This window comes from Megascapheus bottae, chromosome 1 (genome assembly GCF_031878675.1).
Source record: "Megascapheus bottae isolate mThoBot1 chromosome 1, mThoBot2.hap1, whole genome shotgun sequence".
Classification (NCBI taxonomy): domain Eukaryota; kingdom Metazoa; phylum Chordata; class Mammalia; order Rodentia; family Geomyidae; genus Megascapheus; species Megascapheus bottae.
In genome coordinates this window covers 44778459-44798615 of record NC_143509.1, presented here as the reverse complement: position 1 = coordinate 44798615, position 20157 = coordinate 44778459, and the positions used below count along the sequence as shown (strand labels likewise).

At 37.2% G+C, this 20157-nt stretch overlaps 1 protein-coding gene across 1 annotated transcript in view; it reads left to right on the top strand.

The window, feature by feature from the left end:
- Igf2bp2 (insulin like growth factor 2 mRNA binding protein 2) overlaps nucleotides 1-20157 on the top strand; it is a 153459-nt gene that overhangs the window by 2772 nt on the left and 130530 nt on the right. The window lies entirely within an intron of this gene.

Here is a 20157-nt window from a genome sequence, read left to right as displayed (position 1 = left end):
CAGAATGAAGTTACTACCTGATGGTCTATAGGGTTAGCCACTTCTTTGGTTTTTCAGGATTGAGTAGATTTTGAAACAAGTTACCCTACTTTTATAAATGTTGGGATGTGTTGAAGAGGTGCTTTTTTTTTTTTTAAAAAACAACATTGTGCATTTCTTCATACATCTTAACTAAAGAACAACATCTTTTGTGACCTATCAGAAAATTAGTATCTTTATTTGAAAAAAAAAAGATGAGAGTTATGATTTGCAGTTTCCTGTGTCATGTTAAACTTGTTCTTCCTTATGTTGTAAAAGATACAACATGGAACTGGGTTTTAGTAAGCCAAATTTTTCTATTTTTCTTTAGCACTGTCTAAAGAAAACTGGTAGATCACTAGTTTTCAAAGGTATTTCCAATTTGTATGCTTTTCTGACATTTCTTACTTGAGAAGCCCAAGTGGCAGTTTTATACTATACTGAATACGTATTTAAGGTTAAGTTGCTCATCCCCAGTACATGAAAATTTGATGAACATATTGAATAACGTGCCATCCCAAATATTTTGTGTTTTGTATTTCTGCATCAACTTTTGTTGACTCCCTAGGTGTTGTGAATTCTTTGATGATTAAAATTAGTAATAATCACTAGAATTTTAACTTAGGATAATTTGTAATCCCATTATTTTATGATACATTGTACATTTTCAATATAAGTGAAATACTAGTTTGTTTAAAGCCATTAACCTCAACCAGAACCCAGCAAACACTGCTTTTTATCTTTATTTTTTCCCCTAAAATGCAGACATTATTTGCTGTTACCTGGAATGTCATTGAAATAACTTTGTTCTGCTTATATGGGTTCAGAATTAGAATCATGTCCCAAGATCTTAGTGTAGATTAAGTAAAGAACAATCTAGGACTTACCCAGTGCTCCTCAGTACATGTTGGTGATATGAAATGCCCAGGAGGCAGCTGAAAATGCACTGTGTATGATTCACTGCATTTGAAGATGGCTAACATACCAAATGTATGCATAAGCTGCTGTTGTGTGGGGGTTGTGTTATTCCTGATTGGATGGTTTTAATCTTTTTTCCTTCCCTTTATTAGTTTAAAATGCAGAAGTTTGCTAGTTGTACTGCAGGCTAAGGGAGAGATAGCTATGACTAGTGATTTGTGAACTGGTTCAGACTCCTGGGACGAGGCAGCTGTACATTCTCATGAAGTACTAGGCTGGTGGCTTTCAAAAACTAAGCTACTGTAACACTTCAAACCAAAGCTTTTATATATATTTTATTGTTCTCTTGGTGCATTTCTATGCAAATTAACAAGTTATAAGTAAATTTGTAAACAGTATGTCAGTTCTATATGTGGGTTTTTGTGTTAGTTGGAGTGAAATCGGGAAGAACACAATTCATTCTTATTGCCTGCTTACTTAAAACATGATTCAACAATTGAGTACTAATTTTCTTTATGTTATACTTGTTTCTTTGATTTTTCGAGAAGTAGCATTAATAGCCCAAATAGATTTTTAAAGCCAATGATAGTTTGAAGGGAGGTAGTTTTAATCTTCATTTATGAAATTATTGGTATGCTGTTTGTTTACCAATAGGGTCTTTTGGTACATATCATTTCTTGTTTTCCAGCAGACAGACCAGATACCACTATTTTCTCAGAGTCACTCAGAAAATTCTTTTCTTTTTGCCACATGTGCCTCATTCTTAAATGCAAATCATTGTAATGTAAACCATGTACAAAGTATCTATTTCTCTTTCTAAGTTGGATTTCAGTCTACTGAATGGAAGTCTTTGGTTGTTTTTTTTCTTTTTTAAAATATATCTTGGTAATATAGATGGACCAAAGATGTATTAATAAAAGAGGAAGCATTTGATAACTTTTAAAAGACTGTTAAATGGTGTCCCAGCTTCCTTGATAGAAATTCATTTTGAGTGCTGGTTGAGGTTTAAAAAGCCATGTATACACACACATACATGTATACACACCCATATTGCATCAGTTGTTTTGAACTAAGACAGGCTAACTTGAATGTGCTTTTTGAAAGTAAAGTTGAATGATTCTGTGAGAAATAAAACTGAGAAATGCAATTTCTGCCCACTTGTAGGAAGTAACTAAGCATTGCTGGGGTATGCCTCCACTGACTTGGTGCAAATACTAGGAGATAGTGTAGGGGAAAAGCTATGAATTTGTCTTTCATGAGTTAAAAATCAGTAATTGTGCTGTCTCCCATGCAAATGAATTTGGTCTCATATAGGAATGTTAAAGAAAACAGTATCTCAATTGTATTTTGCTTGTATGTACTACATTGTGTATAGATGAATAAAATACCAAAAAGAAAAAAGAAAAAGAAAAACCCACCCAACCTCAAGCCCTCCTTACAACAAAGACTTTTGCTGCATCAAGTTTTAATGTTTTAGAAACAGAGAAGACTTTATTATGTTAAAATCATATGGTAGCCTCCTATCTGAAGCATTTATTGAATTAAGAATTAATTCCTAGATTTAATTTTGTAGCTGTAATGAAAATAGAATATATAAGTATAGCATTTATCATAGTTATTAAAGAGGAAATATAAACAATCATTAAGGTTACTGTTTATTTTGTTTTAAGGTTGAATGTTTAGTTGCCTATTTTTTAAAAAGATTAATTTTTCATATTCTAGAGAGCACTCACTTTTATGACTCAAGAATTAAGTATTATAGTTAAAGGGAAAAGAAAAAAAGAAAAAAACTTGATAGTTTATGTAGTGATGAAGGTTTAAAATTCTAGCTTTGTTTTTAAGACTAATCATTTAACTTTTTAAAAAGCCTTGTTTACTTAAATATTAAAGAAGTAATAACATCTCCAAATCAAAGTAGATCTTACTTGCTTGATTTTTTTCAGTTCACTTGATATCAATTTTAACTTGTAGATGGACTATTAATGGAGGAATATGATAGCCAAACACCTAAGTTTCAATGCTAAAAGTTAATTCTTGATGTGCAGTACATTTCCTAAATTGTATTTTTCAATAATAATCATAATTATATTTCCTTGTGGTTAGAGTTAATGTGACCAGTAACATAACTAGTTTTATGTTAAACTAAAATTAACATTTAATAGAAAATGAAGAAAGATTAGTAATATTTAAAGTAAGCCTTTCATACATAGTAGTCTAAAGAATAGTATTGTATATTTTAAGAAATGTATTGTATATTTTAAGAAATGCTTTTAACTTTAAATTTTTTAAAGAGATTAGGAGATTGAGAACTAATGAGATGTCAAAATTAGCATTTTATTATTACTTTGAGCAAACAGGTTTGTGTGTGTTTAGTGAGTTAGACAATATTATGGATACTTAATTGTGCATCAAAGGATGGTAACCTAGGCACATTTCCTGAAAGTTACAAAAGCTGTGAAATATAGGTTTTTCTCTAAGAAAAATTTATGCATATTAACACTCAGACTTTTAAAATATTTGCAGTCTGCAGTTGAATCACTCTTGCAAATCTGCTAATGAAACCCTAAAAAGTAGATGAGCAATTTGTCATAGTTGTTAAAGGATATTACTGAGCTAAGTGTGTCATCTCTGATTCAGTGGGGTGTGTACAAACCTGTGTATTTTGTGAGGGACATTAGTTTCAGACAGATAGTATTAAGAGAGAACAGGAGATCTTCAATTGAGCAACAGTTTCTCTTAATTTCAGTCCAGTCCAGAGTAATGAAAACTGCTAGGCAATTGAATCTTGTAAAGGAATCAGATATAGTGGTATTTTCCCTGAGTGCTCCTCTTGTAGGTTGTTAACCTTACTGTAGAAGTTGAAGCACGGACACATGTAGAGTTTTTGTTTGATTTTGCTTGCTTATTTGTTTTATTGCACATGGTATTGTAAGAACTATCCAATGTAAAATCTACCTTCTTTCCTAATTAGCTTGGTATTCTCTCCCAAGAGTGATTTTGTGAAGGACTTAAGGATTTTATAACCTGTCATCCTCCTCTTCCTCTTTCCCCTTCCTCCCTTTGGTCTCTCTTTCCCCCCCGCCCCCCTTTTCAACAGAGTCTTCTTATGTTGCCAGACTGGCCTTAAACTCTTGATTCTTCTGCCTTAGCTTCTCACTGTGTTCATTTTACAAACCATTTAATTTTTTTTTTTTTTTTTTGCCAGTCCTGGGCTTGAGCTCAGGGCCTGAGCACTGTCCTTGGACTTTCTCAAGGCTAGAGCTCTACCACCTGAGCCTTAGAACCACTTCTGGCTTTTTTTCTATGTATGTGGTACTGAGGAATCGAACCTGGGTCTTCGTGCATGTTACGCAAGCACTCTACCATTAGGCCAAACTCCCGGCCCCCATTTTAAAATTTTTTTATGAAATTTTAACATTATGCATTTTTATTTAGAAATTTTATACATTGAAAGTCAATTATTTTGTATGACACAAATGCTCTGGATCACTCTTACTGGATGCAACATAGCATTAAAATGATTTATTTGGAAGTTATTAAAAAGTTGTATTACACATTTAAAATATATTTAAAATTTATGTTTAAGCAACAAAGAAATATCATTACTTTTTTCTTTTTTTCTGTTGGAGAATAGTAGGCTTGGCTAAACAGAATTTATTATTTTTTTGTGTGTATGCTGGTCCCTGGAATCTTTTGTGCTCAAGGGTAGTTCTCTACTCCTGGAAACAGCTCCTCTTCTGGTTTTGGTGGTTAGTTGGAGATAAAAGTTTCATAGACTTTCCTGCTTGGGCTTGCTTCGAACTGTGATCCTCCGATCTCATTCTCAAATAGTTAGGATTATATCCTAAGTAGAATTACAGACATGAGCCATTTATGCTAAACAATAGTTTTTTTTTTTAATTACTGTCTAAAACTTCCAGTCAAAAGCATAGTACCTCAAAAACTATGACTGACTTCTCTACTTGAGAGATGGGAGTTTATTTATGTTAATATAAAAAATTATTGGTCAAATTTTATCCTTTCTATATTCACCCTCGGGTTCAAATTAGTTTGGGGACTCATTCAGAATAATGTCACTAAACAGAATAAGTAAACAAGTACAAAAAAGAGATAAGATTTTGCTCCCATTTATTACCATTAAAACATTTAAAATAAAATCTTTATAAAACTTGAGTTGATGCTTACAAACTTATAATTTTCATTTGGTGGCATGGACTCTATGGGTTCTATTTTGGGTAACAAAATTGCAGAGTGCTTACAGCATTATTTTTAAGGTTTTACTTTTCCTGCTTTGATTATAGATTTTAGTTTGGTCTCACCATAAAATAGTGAAATTATTTTCTTTTGCATAAAATTTTACATTCTGTTGCTTTGGATGCAAGGGAGGAGGAATTATACTATAACTGTCTTTACTTTGGTTCAGAGTTTGATAGCATATTGAGGCTGAGTAAGTAGATCAGTGAAAATGAATGCTTTTGTATTAGTGGGAGGTGATCACGTCCAAAAGCTACCCTTATTCCCAAAAGCCAGTAGCTGTGCATCACCTTCCCAATCTGATTTTTTTTCACTGAATAATGAGTTTGCATTCTTTTCCCCTTTTTCCTTTTTCTTCTCTCTCTTTTTGTCACTCCCATCACTGCCTGCCTGCCTGCCTGCCTGCTTTCCTTCCTTTCTTCCTCCCCTCCTTCCTTCCCTCCTTCCTCCCTCCTTCCCTCCCTCCTTCCTTCCTTCCCTCCTTCCCTTCTTCCCTCCTTCCCTCCTTCCTTCCTTCCTTCCTTCCTTCCTTCCCTCCTTCCCTCCCTCCTTCCCTCCTTCCTTCCCTCTACCTTTTCCCTCCTCCCTCTCTCCTGGGCTGGTCTCATGCTTGTGATCATCCTCTTGCCTCAGCCTCCTGAGTGCTGGCTTTACATATGCATAATACCAGTCCTGGTTAAGTTTGTGTTCTTGAGATACATTTTGTTTGTTTGCTTCTAGGTTTTCTCTTAATTTCTTAACATGTGTAATTAAGATTTTTCCAATCTGTTATAAAGTAGGTTTTAAATCAACCCAATAAATGAAAATTAAGAGTTCAGATGTGTGTTTTAGATATTCTGTATTCACCTGCAACTAGTTATCAGAAAAAAAAAATTATATGGGTCTGTTGCAGTTTTGAGTGTTATTTGCAGCTTTTCCTGTCATGTAATTTTTACCTCCTTCTAAGCATGAATTTACCTTGAGGGAAGCTTAAGTTTAAAAAATAAATTTAGTTTTATATGTTCAAAAAGGCTGTTTTGTGATCCCATGTGTTATTATGTAAATAATGCTAACAATATTGTAGGAAATATATTTTTGTGTTTCTGCGTCTTAACAGTCATCCTAGTGAGTCTCTTCAGGTTGCTTCCATATATTATTTATTTCAAATAATAATTTGTAGAAAAGATAGGAAAATTGGTATTATCATTTTTCTCATATGAGGAAGTTTAGTTTGAGAGCAATTGAGTAATTTGCCTAATGCAAGCTAAATAAAATCATAGAGCTAGAACCCACGTCTTCTAGATAAGAACTCTGCTCTTCAACTATACCCTAAGCCCAGAGCCTAGGTCTTCTGATTGTCATTCCACTGTACTTCACTTACACTTAATTTTCTAATTTAAAGAAGTTTACTAAATGGGCTGTAAGCCTTGAATGCTGTTCAGGAGTGATGGAATGGCTGGAGGATTGGTTCAACTGGTGCAGTATTGTCTAGAGAACATAAGGTTCTGAGTTCAAACCTCAGTGTTGAAACAGCAAAACAACAACAAAAAGAGTGATAGGATTAAATGGACTCTTTGCAATATTCTCATTCTATTTATTTTTTGTCAGTCGTGGGGCTTGAACTCTGAGCCTAGGCGCTGTCCCTGAGCTCTTTAGCTCAAGGCTACCACCCTACCCCTTGAGCCACAGGCCACTTCTGGTTTTCTAGGGGTTAATTGGAGATTAGAGTTTCGTGGACTTTAGTGCCTTGGCTGGCTTTGAACCTTGATCCTCATATCTCAGCCTCCCAAGTAGCTAGGATTACAAGTGTGAGCCACTGTGCCCAGCTCAGTCATCTTATTCTTACTCTCAGTCTGAATGATCTGTATTTTGTTTTATAGGTATATTAAAAAAATCAAAGCCAGTATTACCCTCTGCTATCTTCATGCTCATCATAGACAGAAGCGGGGCTCTATAACCAAGGAAGTTCTATTTTTGTCTGTTTCCCGCTGCTTGTGTTTTCAGTGATTGTATTCTTCTGTGTTAGGGAAGGGAGCATTGATAGACTAACGTTTCTCTCAACACCTGAGCCACATAGAGTAGGCAATGAGGGTAGCCCTGGTCTAGACTATGAGCCCACTACAAGGAGGTCAGTTCTGTGGTTTGGTTTAATTGTTTCCTTGAAAGGAGCTGCCAGGTCTTTCCCCAGTTCTGCCTCAGCGGTTGCATCTCTGCTTCATTTTCTGTAGAAAATAAGGTGTTTTTCCTCTCCTGTGGTGATAGTATGAAGAGGAGGGAGAAGACCACAGTTTCTTCATTAATGATGGAAGCACTCAATAACAGATACTAAATAGCTAGGCATGTGTGCATGAAGTACCTATCATTTCCCACCTAATTTATCCTCCTTTCCTTTGATTTTAGTGGGCTATCGTGTGTATGGTGGTGGAAAAGCAGGAAAGATTATCAAGAAAAAAAGTAGGCGAGGGAATGTTACTTCCAACTCCCAATACAATTCTTTGAGTTAGTTCAGTCCAGAGTGGGTATGGCCTTTTTTTTTTTTCATGAAATTCTGACTCACAATATGGGAAAGAGGAAGAATGAAACTAAATACTTAGTGAGTAGCTGTTATGTGCTAGGCACTGGACTAGGCCTTTGATTTTACCCGCCCAACAGCCTGGAGAGTTCTTTATTTTTAATCCCTTTTGCAGATAGAGCTATAAAGCTTGAAACTCCAAAACAGCTCTTCCTTCCATTGGACCAAAACTGAGCTATGATGACATTATCTTTATTGTCCATCTATTTTGAATCCAGTAACAGCACCTTAGCAGTAAAGTAGAAAATTGTGACAGTTTGTATCTAGGTTGTAGAGTAACTATGTATATTACGTCTAACTCAGAATAGAAAAAAATTCATATGAATGCAGCAAATATGCTGAGAAAGATGAAAAAGTGGAATTCAGAGAGTGTCCTGTTTAATGTGATTGAAAAACAGTTATAATGCTAATCATAATTTGAAGGAACTCTTTGGAAGCAGTTCTATAGTGGAGGCATTTGTAATTATATAAAAGGAAAATGGAGTTTAAAAATGATTGTGGTTAAAGGGACAAAAAGATCCACATGTCTAACATAGGAGGAAGGTCTGTGTTTCATACTTTAAGTGTAAAAAGTCTTTTTATATTCTGAAAAATACCTAAGGCTTTTTTTGGTTAGCACCTGCAGTGTTACACAAGTTTGCCATGCTTCCCTGTTTGTTTGTTTGTTTTCCTTTCCCTCTTCTTTTAAATGTCAGTAATTTAGAGAGGAAATACAAGAACCTTGAAATTACAGCTCATGAATCAGATTATCTAAACATTGGAAACAAATAAACCTTTCTGAGAAGAAAGAAGCACAGGGACTAGAAAGATTATTATTATTATTATTTATTCCCCCCCAAGATTATTTTTTAAGCACAATACTTAAGCACCTTTATATTCATGATATTTTTTGTTTGTTTGGTAACAAAGGACTTTGATTACTAATAAAATGAAATCTATAAGAAGAGGTAGTGCTTGAACAGAATATAGTATGAAATTTATTGTGAGGTTAAAAATGACTTGTCAGTGGATGACTAAATAGAGCTTAATATATCATCAGAAGATACATTTCTTTTTCTTCAGAAGATACATTTTTAAGTAATCTGTCTTCTCTTACTCTTTTTCTTTGAGAAATGAAGTAAACAGGCTGAGTGGTGTGGACAGGCTACCCTCGTATTGGTTCATTAAGCAGAGGGTATTTTGAAAAGAACTCCTTTGTCTAACAGAGACTTTTTACTTTATCTTTCTGATATTCACACTACATGTCTTGAAAAATGAATGCTTTTTTTCCATCTTCATACACAGTGTTTTGTAGTAGAGTATGTTGTACCTCTTGAGTCAGATATAGAGATGGTGAAAGGAAGATTTGCACAGAAAAAGTGCAGTTTACCCTCTTCAATTATTAAGAAAGCAAGGAGGAAAGAAAAGAGGAGGAGGAGGAGGATGTCAGGGAGTGGGGAGCAGCCATACAAGCAGCAGAGACTTCATCTCTGAACCCTGTGGTATAGCTTGTGGGGTGCTCTGGAATTCCAGAACACATAGGGGAGGACTGCTCTTCACTGGTAGGGTGGGGAAGACTGAAAGTCTGACCCAGGTCCCTAGCAACTTGTGTCCTTTGACATTTAAAAACTATAGTGGCCCCACAAAAAGGTGTTTACCTTTTTCCCCCCCTGAGATTGTGAACTGGACACTTTTCCTCTTTGCATTTCTTTGAGATGCAGGGAAGGTTGGGGTGCTTAACCTTGTGTGTCAGCCTGCCTCCAGTCTTGGTGCCCCCTCGTTGGCTGAGGTCTGGGGTGGCCTAGGCTGCGTGTGTGTGCTTGCTCAATGTGTTGGAATGTATGGGTTGTGTGGCACATGCTTCCTTGGAATGCACAGCAGACTTGCAGTAGGCATGGGGTCACACGTTAAAGACTTTTTAAGTAGTTAAAAAAATTGAGAAAGAATTTCCACTGGTGTTGATAGTTTAGGTTATTCTTTCTCCTCTAAAGTGCAGTTGTGTTTTCCTTTGTAAAAGGAACACATCTTTGCAAAACAAAACATTGAAAGATAGAAAACAATTCTGTGGATGTGTAAATCATCTGACCTCTCTCCTGGATCCAGCTGGCCTCTTTTCCCTTCTAACTGATAGCAATGTCTGAAAGTCAGGGACACCGAGTTTGTAAACTAAGCCTTTTAAAACTCTCTATATTGTGCCACTACTGAAGATGATGAAATCATCTTTAGAAACCAACTTTTAAGCTTAGATATTTCAAAATATAGGGTTTATTCTCCCAGTTAAGGAATGAAGAACAGCATACTACTTGCTTAATATTTTTTAAAGTTAACTGCTTGTTATTCTTAAATTTTTTGCATATTTAGTTTCTTTCTTTTTTTTCCCTCTGTGCTGGTACTGGAGCTTGAGAACTCAAGCTCTGGGTGTTGTCCCTTAGCTCTTTTGCTCAAGACTAGTGTTCTACCACTTGAGCCACAGGTCTGCTTCTGGCTTTTTGGTGGTTGACTGAAGATAAGTCTTATGTACTTTCCTGCTCAGGTTGGCTTTGAACCTCTATTCTCAGATCTCAGCCTCCTGATTTACATATACACATAAGATTATAAGTGTGAGCCACTGGTATCTGATTTGTTGTTTTAATTTTTTAATATGTTTATTTCAATAATGACTTCACAATAATAATTTAGATATTTAAGTTGATATGAGAGTGGAGGTTGAGATCTGAGGATTGCAGTTTGAAGCCAGCCCAGGCAAAAAAATCTGTGAGACTTTGACGTCCAATGAACCACAGGTAAAAACTGGAAGTGGAGTTGTGGCTCAAGTGGTAGAGTGCTAGCCTTGAGCAAAAAGGCCATGGGGGTTTGGAGGCATGGCTCAGTTGGTAGAGTACTAGCCAATGAGAGAAAGTGTCAGGAATGGCATTTGAGTCCAGATCTCAGAACTAGAAAGAAAAGAAAAGAAAAAAGTGTGGGACCACTCCTAAAGTCCCAGGAGTGGTACAGAAAAAAATGGATTTGTGGCTTTAGTTTTCATGTAACAGTGGTGCTAAAGGTGTAAATACCAACCTCACTGGTAGCTGAAATCTTAGCTGCTCAGGAGGCTGAGATCTGAGGATCTTGGTTCAAGCCATCCCAGGCAGAAAAGTCCTTGAGATTCTTATCTATAATGAGATATTAGAAAACCTGAAGTGATGCTGATGCTCAAAGAGGTGGTACAATAGCTTTGAATAAAAAAGCTCAAGGATGGTGCCCAGGCCCTGAGTGCAAGCCCCACAACCTTAAAAAAAAAAAAAAAATCGTGAGCCATAGTTAAAACTTTTCTTTCCATGGCTTGCTTTTAACACCAACATAGCATTCTGAGGAGATAATGAATCAATGACTTGTATGTGCTGGAAACTTTGACTTTTCACGCTTGTGTTACAACCTGAAAACAGCTGCACTGCTGTTTTATATATTAGAATTCAGTTTAGAACTTGGTTTAGAAAAGTGCACTACTTAAAAAAAAAAAGTTTGTAAATACCTATCCTACACTATAATTCTGAGTGAATTCATTCCTTGATTAGGCCCTGTATTATTAGATCCACACTTCCTTCTTGAGGCAGATATAATAACACTTGCTTCAGTTACTTTTGCATATACTTCCTGTGGAGTGACCTATCATCTGTAACTTTCACTTTAGAAAAAAGAAAGAACATAAAACCTAGTGAGTGAACCCATTCACTAGTGAGGGACAAGTTTCTGCCTTAGGAGATCTAAGCTGGCTGGCCTTCCTACCTTCCGTACCCTTCCTAAGGAAATCAGCCCTCCTTTATCTCTTGTAACTACTGGGGTCTTAGGAGCACAGGGGTGATCTTGAAAACATTTTAAACTGGTTAGATTCAATAGCCATGGTAGGCACTAGTAGCTCATACCTATAATCCTAGCTACTTAGGAGGCTGAGATCTGAGAATCACAGTTTAAAAACAGGTTGGGCAGACAAATCTCTGAGACTTTTTAAAAAAAATTTTATTTTATTGTGGGGGTGATGTATAGAGGAGTTACGACTTCAATTCATCAGATAGTAGGTATATTATTTTTCACACATTGATACCCTTCTCATAGTTTTGTCCCCTTTTCCTTCCCCCTACTCCTTCCCAATCAAGAGACTTAAGTTAACCAGCAAAAAGCCAGAACTGAGCCAAAGGCCAGTGGCTCATGCCTGTAATCCTAGCTACTTAGGAGGCTGAGATCTGAGGCTGAGGCTCACAGTTCAAGCCAGCCTGGGCAAGAGTTTGTGAGACTCTTATCTCCAATAAACTGCCCTTGAAAAAGTTGGAAGTAGTGCTATGGCTTAGGTGGCAGAGTACTAGCCTTGAGTAAAAGATGTTCAGGGACAGTGCCCAGGTTCAGAGTTCAAGCCCCAGGACTAGAGGACTAGGGAGAAAAAAGGCAGAACTGGAGATGTGGCTCAAGTGATTTAACTCAATGCTCTGAGTTCAAGAATGTATACATCCATGCACACACACACACACACACACACAAACACACACGTATACACACGTATACACAGAGTTAATGTCCAATAAGACAGGACATGAGCCATCATATTATAATGTATAGTTCATCACACGATACTGGTTCAGGAATAAAGAAAAGATATTACTCCAAGAAAGTAAAAGTATTACTAATCAGGCCAGGAGTTTGACTTAGTGGTAGAGTGCTTGCCTAGCATGCACGAAGACCTGGGTTTGATTCCTTGGTACCACATACATAGAAAAAAGCTGGAAGTGGTGCTGTGGCTCAAGTGGTAGAGCTCTAGCCTTGAGAAAAAGTCCAAGTAGAATGCTCAGGCCCTGAGTTCAAGCTCCACGACTGGCAAAAAAAAATTACTATCTTGCCGGGAGCTGGTGGTTCATGCTTGTAATCCTCGCTACTCAAGAAGCTAACACCTGAGGATTTCAGTTCAAAACCAACCAGGGCAAGGAAAGTCTGAGAGACTCTCTCTCTTTTTTTTTTTTTTTTAAAAACTTTTTATTTATTTATTTATTTATTTATTTATTTATTTATTTATTTATTTATTGCCAGTCCTGGGCTTGTACTCAGGCTTGAGCACTATCCGTGGCCTTTCTTAAGGCTAGAGCTCTACCACTTGAGCCTCAGCACCACTTCTGGCTTTTTTCTATGTATGTGGTACCGAGGAATCGAACCCGGGTCTTCATGCATGCGAGGCAAGCACTCAACCACTAGGCCAAACTCCCGACCCGTCTGAGAGACTCTTATCTCTAATAAACTACTCAGAAAAATCCAGAAGTGGTACTGTGGCTCAAGTGGTAGAGTGCTAGCCTTGAACACAAAGAGGCTCAGAGACATTGCCCAGGCCCTGAGTTCAAGCCCCAGGATAGGAAAAGAAAAGAAAAAATAATATTACTATCTGTGGCCAAAGACTTTTGGGGAGCCCTGAAAGACCTTGGAATTTGGCTTCTGAGTCCCACGGGTGATGCTCAAGTGTGGGGTGAAGCTATCAGAGCTCCACTTCCACCTTTCTGTCTTCTCAAGATCAGTGACTTCAAATATGAAGTCCACACAACTTTCACAGTAAGGTTGTTTTAAAGATCACAGCATTGTCTGCAGGGGCCAGTGCCTGTGGGTGAAATAAAGATGGCGAGAAGGTTTCTGGGAAGTACATGGGAGATATTTATTACTCAGCTCCAGCCACTTGCTGCTCATGGGGAATGTAGGATCAACGTTCTCAAATCTAATTTTTCAAGAGAAAACAGAAGTTAGAGGGTTTTTTTTTGGTCGGTCTTGGGGCTTGAACTCTAGGTCTGGGTGCTGTCCATGAGCTCTTCAGCTCAAGGCTAGTGCTCTACCACTTGAGCCACTGTGCCACTTCTGGTTTTAGGTGGTTAACTGGAAATAAGAGTCTCACAGATGCTCTTTCCCTGGCTCTCTTTGCACCATGATCTTCAGATCTCAGCCTCCTGAGTAGCTGGGATTACAGGCATGAGCCATTGGCACCTGACTGGCTAAATTAGAGCTTTTATGTTAAATCTTCACACTTTTAAGTGGTAACAACATTTTAGGGATTTTGATAGCCACTGTGAGGATCCAAAGAAGCACAGCTATAGTTAGGTCTGACCCCGAGGGTTGTCAGTTCACATTCTGACATGAAAATCTATATTAGCTACAAAGTGATGATGGCACTGCCCACGGTCTTTAATATCTCTCACATGTGCATTTGTGAGTGACAGGGAAAAGTCTCCATGAACTTGATGAACTCATATGTCTCTTGTCTACTGATGATAGTTATTTGGAAGCTCAAAATAAAACTAGTTCTTTGTTGAAGCAACTGCCCTCCATCTAAATTTGTAGAATTAGAAAGTACCCTGAATGTTTCTCATTTTTATTTTTTTGTGCCAGTTCTGGACATTTGAACTCACCGCCAGGCTCTTCATGAGTTTTTTTCCTTCCCTTCCTATCCCTTACTTCTAACATTTTGTTAGTTAATTGGAGATGAGCATCTCATGGACTTTTCTGTTCACGCTTGCTTCAAACAGTGATCTTCATATCTCAGCTTCCTGAATAGCTATCATTACAGGCATACTCCTAGCTTGATTACCAGTGCCTGGCTACATTCTTACCTTTATGTAATAATTTTATATTTCTGTTTTTTGAAACCACTTTTGTGTCTGTATGTGTATGTGTGGAGACTGGGGCTTGTACTCTTGCTTGATTTTTACTTAAGGCTGATGCTCTGCCACTTGAACTGCATCTCCAGTTCTGACCTATTGCTGATTAATTGGAGATAAGAGTCTTGGAAATTTGTCTGCCTTGGCTGATAAATCCTCAGATATCAGATTATAAGCATGAGCCACTGGTGCCCATCTCTAAAATCCTTTTGTAATTACAGACTGTACATATACTGAATGTATGACAATCTTCTGAGAATGTGTATAGTATTTCATAATACAGATTTATGAGAAACAACAACTTTAAAAAATAATTGGAGGAACATATCTCCAAATTAATCTAAATTGCTCCCCTTCTAATTAACACCAAGCCAACTATAGAGAATGTTTTTTGCCATTTCCTAAGAAAGTATGATTCTCATGTGTCTGGCAAACACGTTTTAAAAGAAGAACTTGAGTTATTCTGAAAATGTCTAGGATAGGGTAAATGGTTTTAAAAGCAGAGGGTACCAGTAGGAAAATTCATTGGTGAAAAATGATGCTTTGAAAAATATTTGAAAAATGTTTTGGTTACTGTTGCGCTTTCTTGGTTTTAAGTAGAGGACATTGAAGACCATATGGATTCTGCTTTTGCAGTAAATGCTCACTAAGACCAAGTTAAAGAAAACTGTCAAGTTGCCTAAAGACCCTTTTTTTGAAGGAGGAGGGGAACCAAGACAAAAAAACTAGTTGGGCACCAATGGCTCATGCCTATAATCCTACCTACTTAGGAGGCTGAGATCTGAAGAACTCAGGTCAAAGCCAGCCAAGGCAGGAAAGTCTTAGGAGACTCTTATCTCCAATTAACTACCAATAAACCAGAAGTGGATCTATAGCTCAAATAGTAGAACACTAGCATTGAGCAGTAAAGCTAGGGGTCAGAGCACAAGCCCTGGGTTAAAGCTCCAGAACAAAAACAAAAATAAAAAATCCTAAATTAAAGATTATTCTACAGTTGGAATTACATTTTAAAAATATATCTTTTGGGGTTTTTTTGTATGTTAATGCATAATGAAATACTTTGTTTACAGTCACTTCATAATGGTAAGGCAAAGTCTTGAAGAACTTAAATTAGTGAAGTACTTATGGGAAGTAACAGATGCTAATGTGGAAGACTGGAAATCTGGCCTTGTTTGTGATAGATCCATATGATGCCACAAAAATTAACTGTTGTGGGGCCAGGAGTTTGGCCTAGTGGTTAAAGTGCTTGCCTAGCATTCACAAAAACCCGGGTTCGATACCTTGGTGCCACATACATAGAAAAAAGCTGGAAGTGGTGCTCAGGCTCAAGTGGTAGAGTTCTAGCCTTGAGAAAGTCCAAGGACAGTGCTCAGGCCCTGAGCTCAAGCCCAGGACTGGCAAAAAAAAAAAAAAAAAATTAACTGTTGTTTTTGTTTTTTTGGCTTGTCTTTTGAACTTAAACACTTGAAATTCCTTGAGAGATGATTTTTCTTTTTTATTTCCACAATTACTTTTTCAATGCCCTGAAAATAATTTTTGAAGCCATAACAAAAAAGCATTAATAATTTACCTATTTTTCTTCCTTTCTGACTTTTCTTCTATATTTTCAAACTTTAAGGGGAAAAAGCAGTTGAAAGACTTTATTCTTTTGCTAATAGCTTTTCCTAATTTTTGACTGGATTTTAGACCTGTGGAATAAAATCTCTTTTTGGGCATTTTAATGAAATCTAATTCAATCTTAAGGTGGGCTGAAGAGTCATGGGACAGAGCTACAGAATAAGCATCAGAAAGAGGTTTAGATTTAGTAGAAACACATCTTTAAAATCAGCCTAAAATGCAAGGTGCTGGTGGCTCATGCCTGTAATCCTAGCTACTCAAGAGGATGAGGTCTGAGAGTCGTGGTTTGAAGCTAGCTAGGACAGGAAAGTCCATGAGAACATTATCTGCCATTAACCACCAAAAGCCAGAAGTGTAGCCATGGCTTAAGTGGTAGATCACTAGCTTTGAGCAAAAATCATCAGAGACAGTGCCCATACCTTGAGTTTAAGCCTTAGGACTAGCACCAAAAAAAAAAAAAAAAAAAAACCTCAGTCTACAAAATAAATGAGCTGATATGTTCTTAGATTTATAAAATTCTATATGAATGCTATGTAAAGCTTTTAATTGCACTAAAATCTGAGAATTATAGAAGAAAAATTTATTTGAAAGTCAGATATTTCATATTGCAGTGGGTGGATATAAGAGTCAAGGCATAAATGAGTATTTGGGTTGAATATACCTTATTTGGAATGTTTGGAAGTGTTTCAGATTTTGCTTCTTTTAAATTTTGGCATATTATTGCCTATGCACAATGAGATATATTGGGATTAGGACAGGAGATGGAACACAGAATTCCTTTATGTTTCACATGCATACTGTATATATAACCAAAAGGAAGTTTTATACAATATTTTCATTAACGTTACATATAAAGTTTCATGGAGTAAAATTTTCTGCTTGTGTCTTCATGTTGATGCTCAATTTTTTTTTTAATCTTCAAACATCAGATTTCAGATTGTTGGATTAGGGATGCTCATTCTGTAGAAGACAAGATCCAAAATACAACAAGGTCATTTACCATTGGAGAAGGAAATCCATAACCATGGAAGTAGCAAAGTACGATGCTGTCAGGTGATCTATGTTGTGACATGCTGTATACAAATGAACCCATAAGTTAATGATTTAAAGCAACACACATTTATTAAATCACACATTTTCTGAGAGTCAGGAATATGGTATTAGTTTAGCTAGGTGCTTCAGGAAGTTATAGTCAATTGAGGTTGGAAGATCATCCTCTAGGCTCATTCCTGTTGTTGACCTCAGACCCAAGCTCCTTGTAATATGAGCTTCTCAGATCTGCTCACAACATGACATCATGCTTCCCCCAAAGTGAGTAACCCAGCAAAGCAAGAGAGAGTAACACCATATTGCCTCTTATGACCCAGTCTGTGGGTTACATGTCTTCACTGTTAGACATGAGATATTAAGTCTCCTAATATACTTTGGGAAGGATTATTTGAGAAGACTGTCCTTGGGGGAATTATCTTTGTGTTTAAGCCAATCAGAAGTCAACTAGTAAAGAGATACTCGCTTCATTTGGAGCTAATCCTGACAATCATTGAGTGCCTTATATTAGTAGTATTCATATTGTTGGCTAGACCTGGAATTCTTTATGAAATAACTGTAATAGATTATTATATTCTTTTTTTTATTTTTTATTGTTAGATTATTGTATTCTTTTACAAGTTTTCACAGTGCTTGTGAGCAAGGAAGATATTCCTACCCATTTTATAAACTAGAAAATTAAGGCCCAGTTCAGAGTATCCAAGAAAGAGATACATGGTTACTTTCTATTCTCAGCTTTTTTCTTTAATTCTTCCCATTCTTCCTCTGCAAGGATGAGTTCAGTTATTTCACCTTTTACAAGAACACAGTTAAAACAGCAACAACAGTTTTATTATTTCTTTCTCTGCTGACTTTTAAGTGCCTGATTGAAAGTTTTCAAACACTACTTTTCTAGTATCAATAAAGATATTTGTCACTCTTCTGCCAGCAGCAAGAATCCTTGCTATTTTTGTAACTGGGTGAGGTCTGATTTCTCCCGAATTATGCCATACTGTGGTTAGCCATGGTCTACATGAGGAAAATATATTTACTCCTCTTTAAAATCATTGGTTTTCTAAGAAATATGCCATTTACTGTCCCAAATATGAGTAAGTCTTTCTCCAGCAGAATGCAGTGGTCACTTTGATGTCAGACAGGACTAGTTTCCTCCCCTACTAAAAACCCAAAGCATCAGGCACTCAGATCTTTGGCACCTACCTTTGAAAAAAAAATTACATTAGGAAAATAGCACAAACATTTATAGTGGTATTCTAGCAACTTCAGTTTCTTCAACAAAACAACTTCCTCCCTCCTCCTCCTCCTCTTCCTCTTCCCCTTCTTCTTCTTCCCCTTCTTCTTCTTCTTCTTCTTCTTCTTCTTCTTCTTCTTCTTCTTCTTCTTCTTCTTCTTCTTCTTTTTCCTCTTCTTCTTCTTCTGGAGTTTGAACTTAGGACCTCAGCACTGTCCTTGAGCTTTCTCAAGGCTAGCATTCTACCATTTGAGCCACAGCACCACTTCTGCCTGTGTATGTGGTACTAAGGAATTGAACCCAGGGCTTCATGCATGGGAGGCAAGCATTCTACCACTAGGCCATGCTGCTGGCCCCATACCCTTTGAACTTCTTAAAGAAATTTAGTTCGGGACCAGGAGTCTGGCCTAGTGGTAGATTGCTTGCCTAGCATGCATGAAGGCCCGGGTTCGATTCCTCGGTATTACATACACAGAAAAAAGCCAGAAGTGGTACTGTGGCTCAGGTGGTAGAGGCCCTTAGCTCAAGGCCCAGGTCTGGCAAAAAAAAAAAAATTTAGTACTGATTTATATTATATTTCATATCAAACAAATCCATACTGATATGGAGTAATTTGTTATGTATGAGGTTTTTGTTTTTTCTAAATTCATGCAAACCTTTCAACTTTATCTATAGAACGTCTGGTTACTTTGATGTAAGTCAAATATAGCATGTAAGTTTTCTTATCTTTTGACATTCGTTGGCTTTATTTTCTTTAGAGAGGATCTCACTGTTTACTCCAACAATCTTCTGACCTCCTCCTCCTCCCACGTGGATAGTAGTGATGTTTTAAAATTTTTATTGACATTCAGTGCCTGATTTATTTGCATTATGCATATTCCCATAACCCTTTTTACCTTTTTTTCTTAAAGATCCAGATAACGTGAATTATGTGAAGTAGAAAGTTATTTTAGTTGATTCTTTTTGTGCATGTAGAGATAATGACTTAGAGAACATTAGACTTCCTTTGGATTGTCTGCTCTTTAGGAAGGAAAGATGATTTTTTTTTTTCTTTTTGGCCAGTCCTGGGGCTTGAACTCAGGGCCTAGGCACTGTCCTTGAGCTTTCTCAAAGCTAGTACTCTACCACTTGAACTACAGCACCACTTTTGGCCTTTTCTGTTATGTGGTACTGAGGAGTCAAACACAGGGCTTTATGAATGTTAGGCACACTAGATACACTAGGCCACACTACCTGCCCTGGAAAGATGATTGCTTTATTGTTAAACAAAATGAGGAGACAAGTTACAGTGGCTCTTGATTATAATCCTTGCTATTTGGATTCTGAGACTTTGAGGGTGACATTTTGAGTCAACCAGGCATGCCTGTGAGACCCCTTTTCCTCCAATGGTTGTGTGCTTGTGACATTATATGTCCTCCCAGGGGGGAAGAGGCATGCTGAGATGAGGATTGTAGTTCCAGGCCGTCCCAAGCCGAAAAGTCCTCTGAGACTACATCTGAATATGAAGAAGCTGGGCACATGCTTCATACTTGTCATTTCAGCTACAGTAGGAATCCCAGGAGAGGTGGATCACTGCTCAAGGGTGCACTCAGGTGGAAATTAGACCTTGCCATAAAAGTAACGAGTACAGCTGGGCAGTGGTGGCTCACACCTATAATCCTAGCTACTCAAGCCGCTGAGATCTGAGGATCACGATTCGTAGTCACCTTGGAGTCTTCGAGACGCTTACCTCCAACAAACTACTTGGAAAAAGCTGGTTCAACTGGTAGAGTGCTAGCCTTGAGTATAATGAAGTTTAGGGACAGCACTCAGGTCCTGTGTTCAAGCCACAGAGCTAATAGCAAAAAGAAAAAAGTGCAAGGAAGAATTGGAGAACTGGATGGATG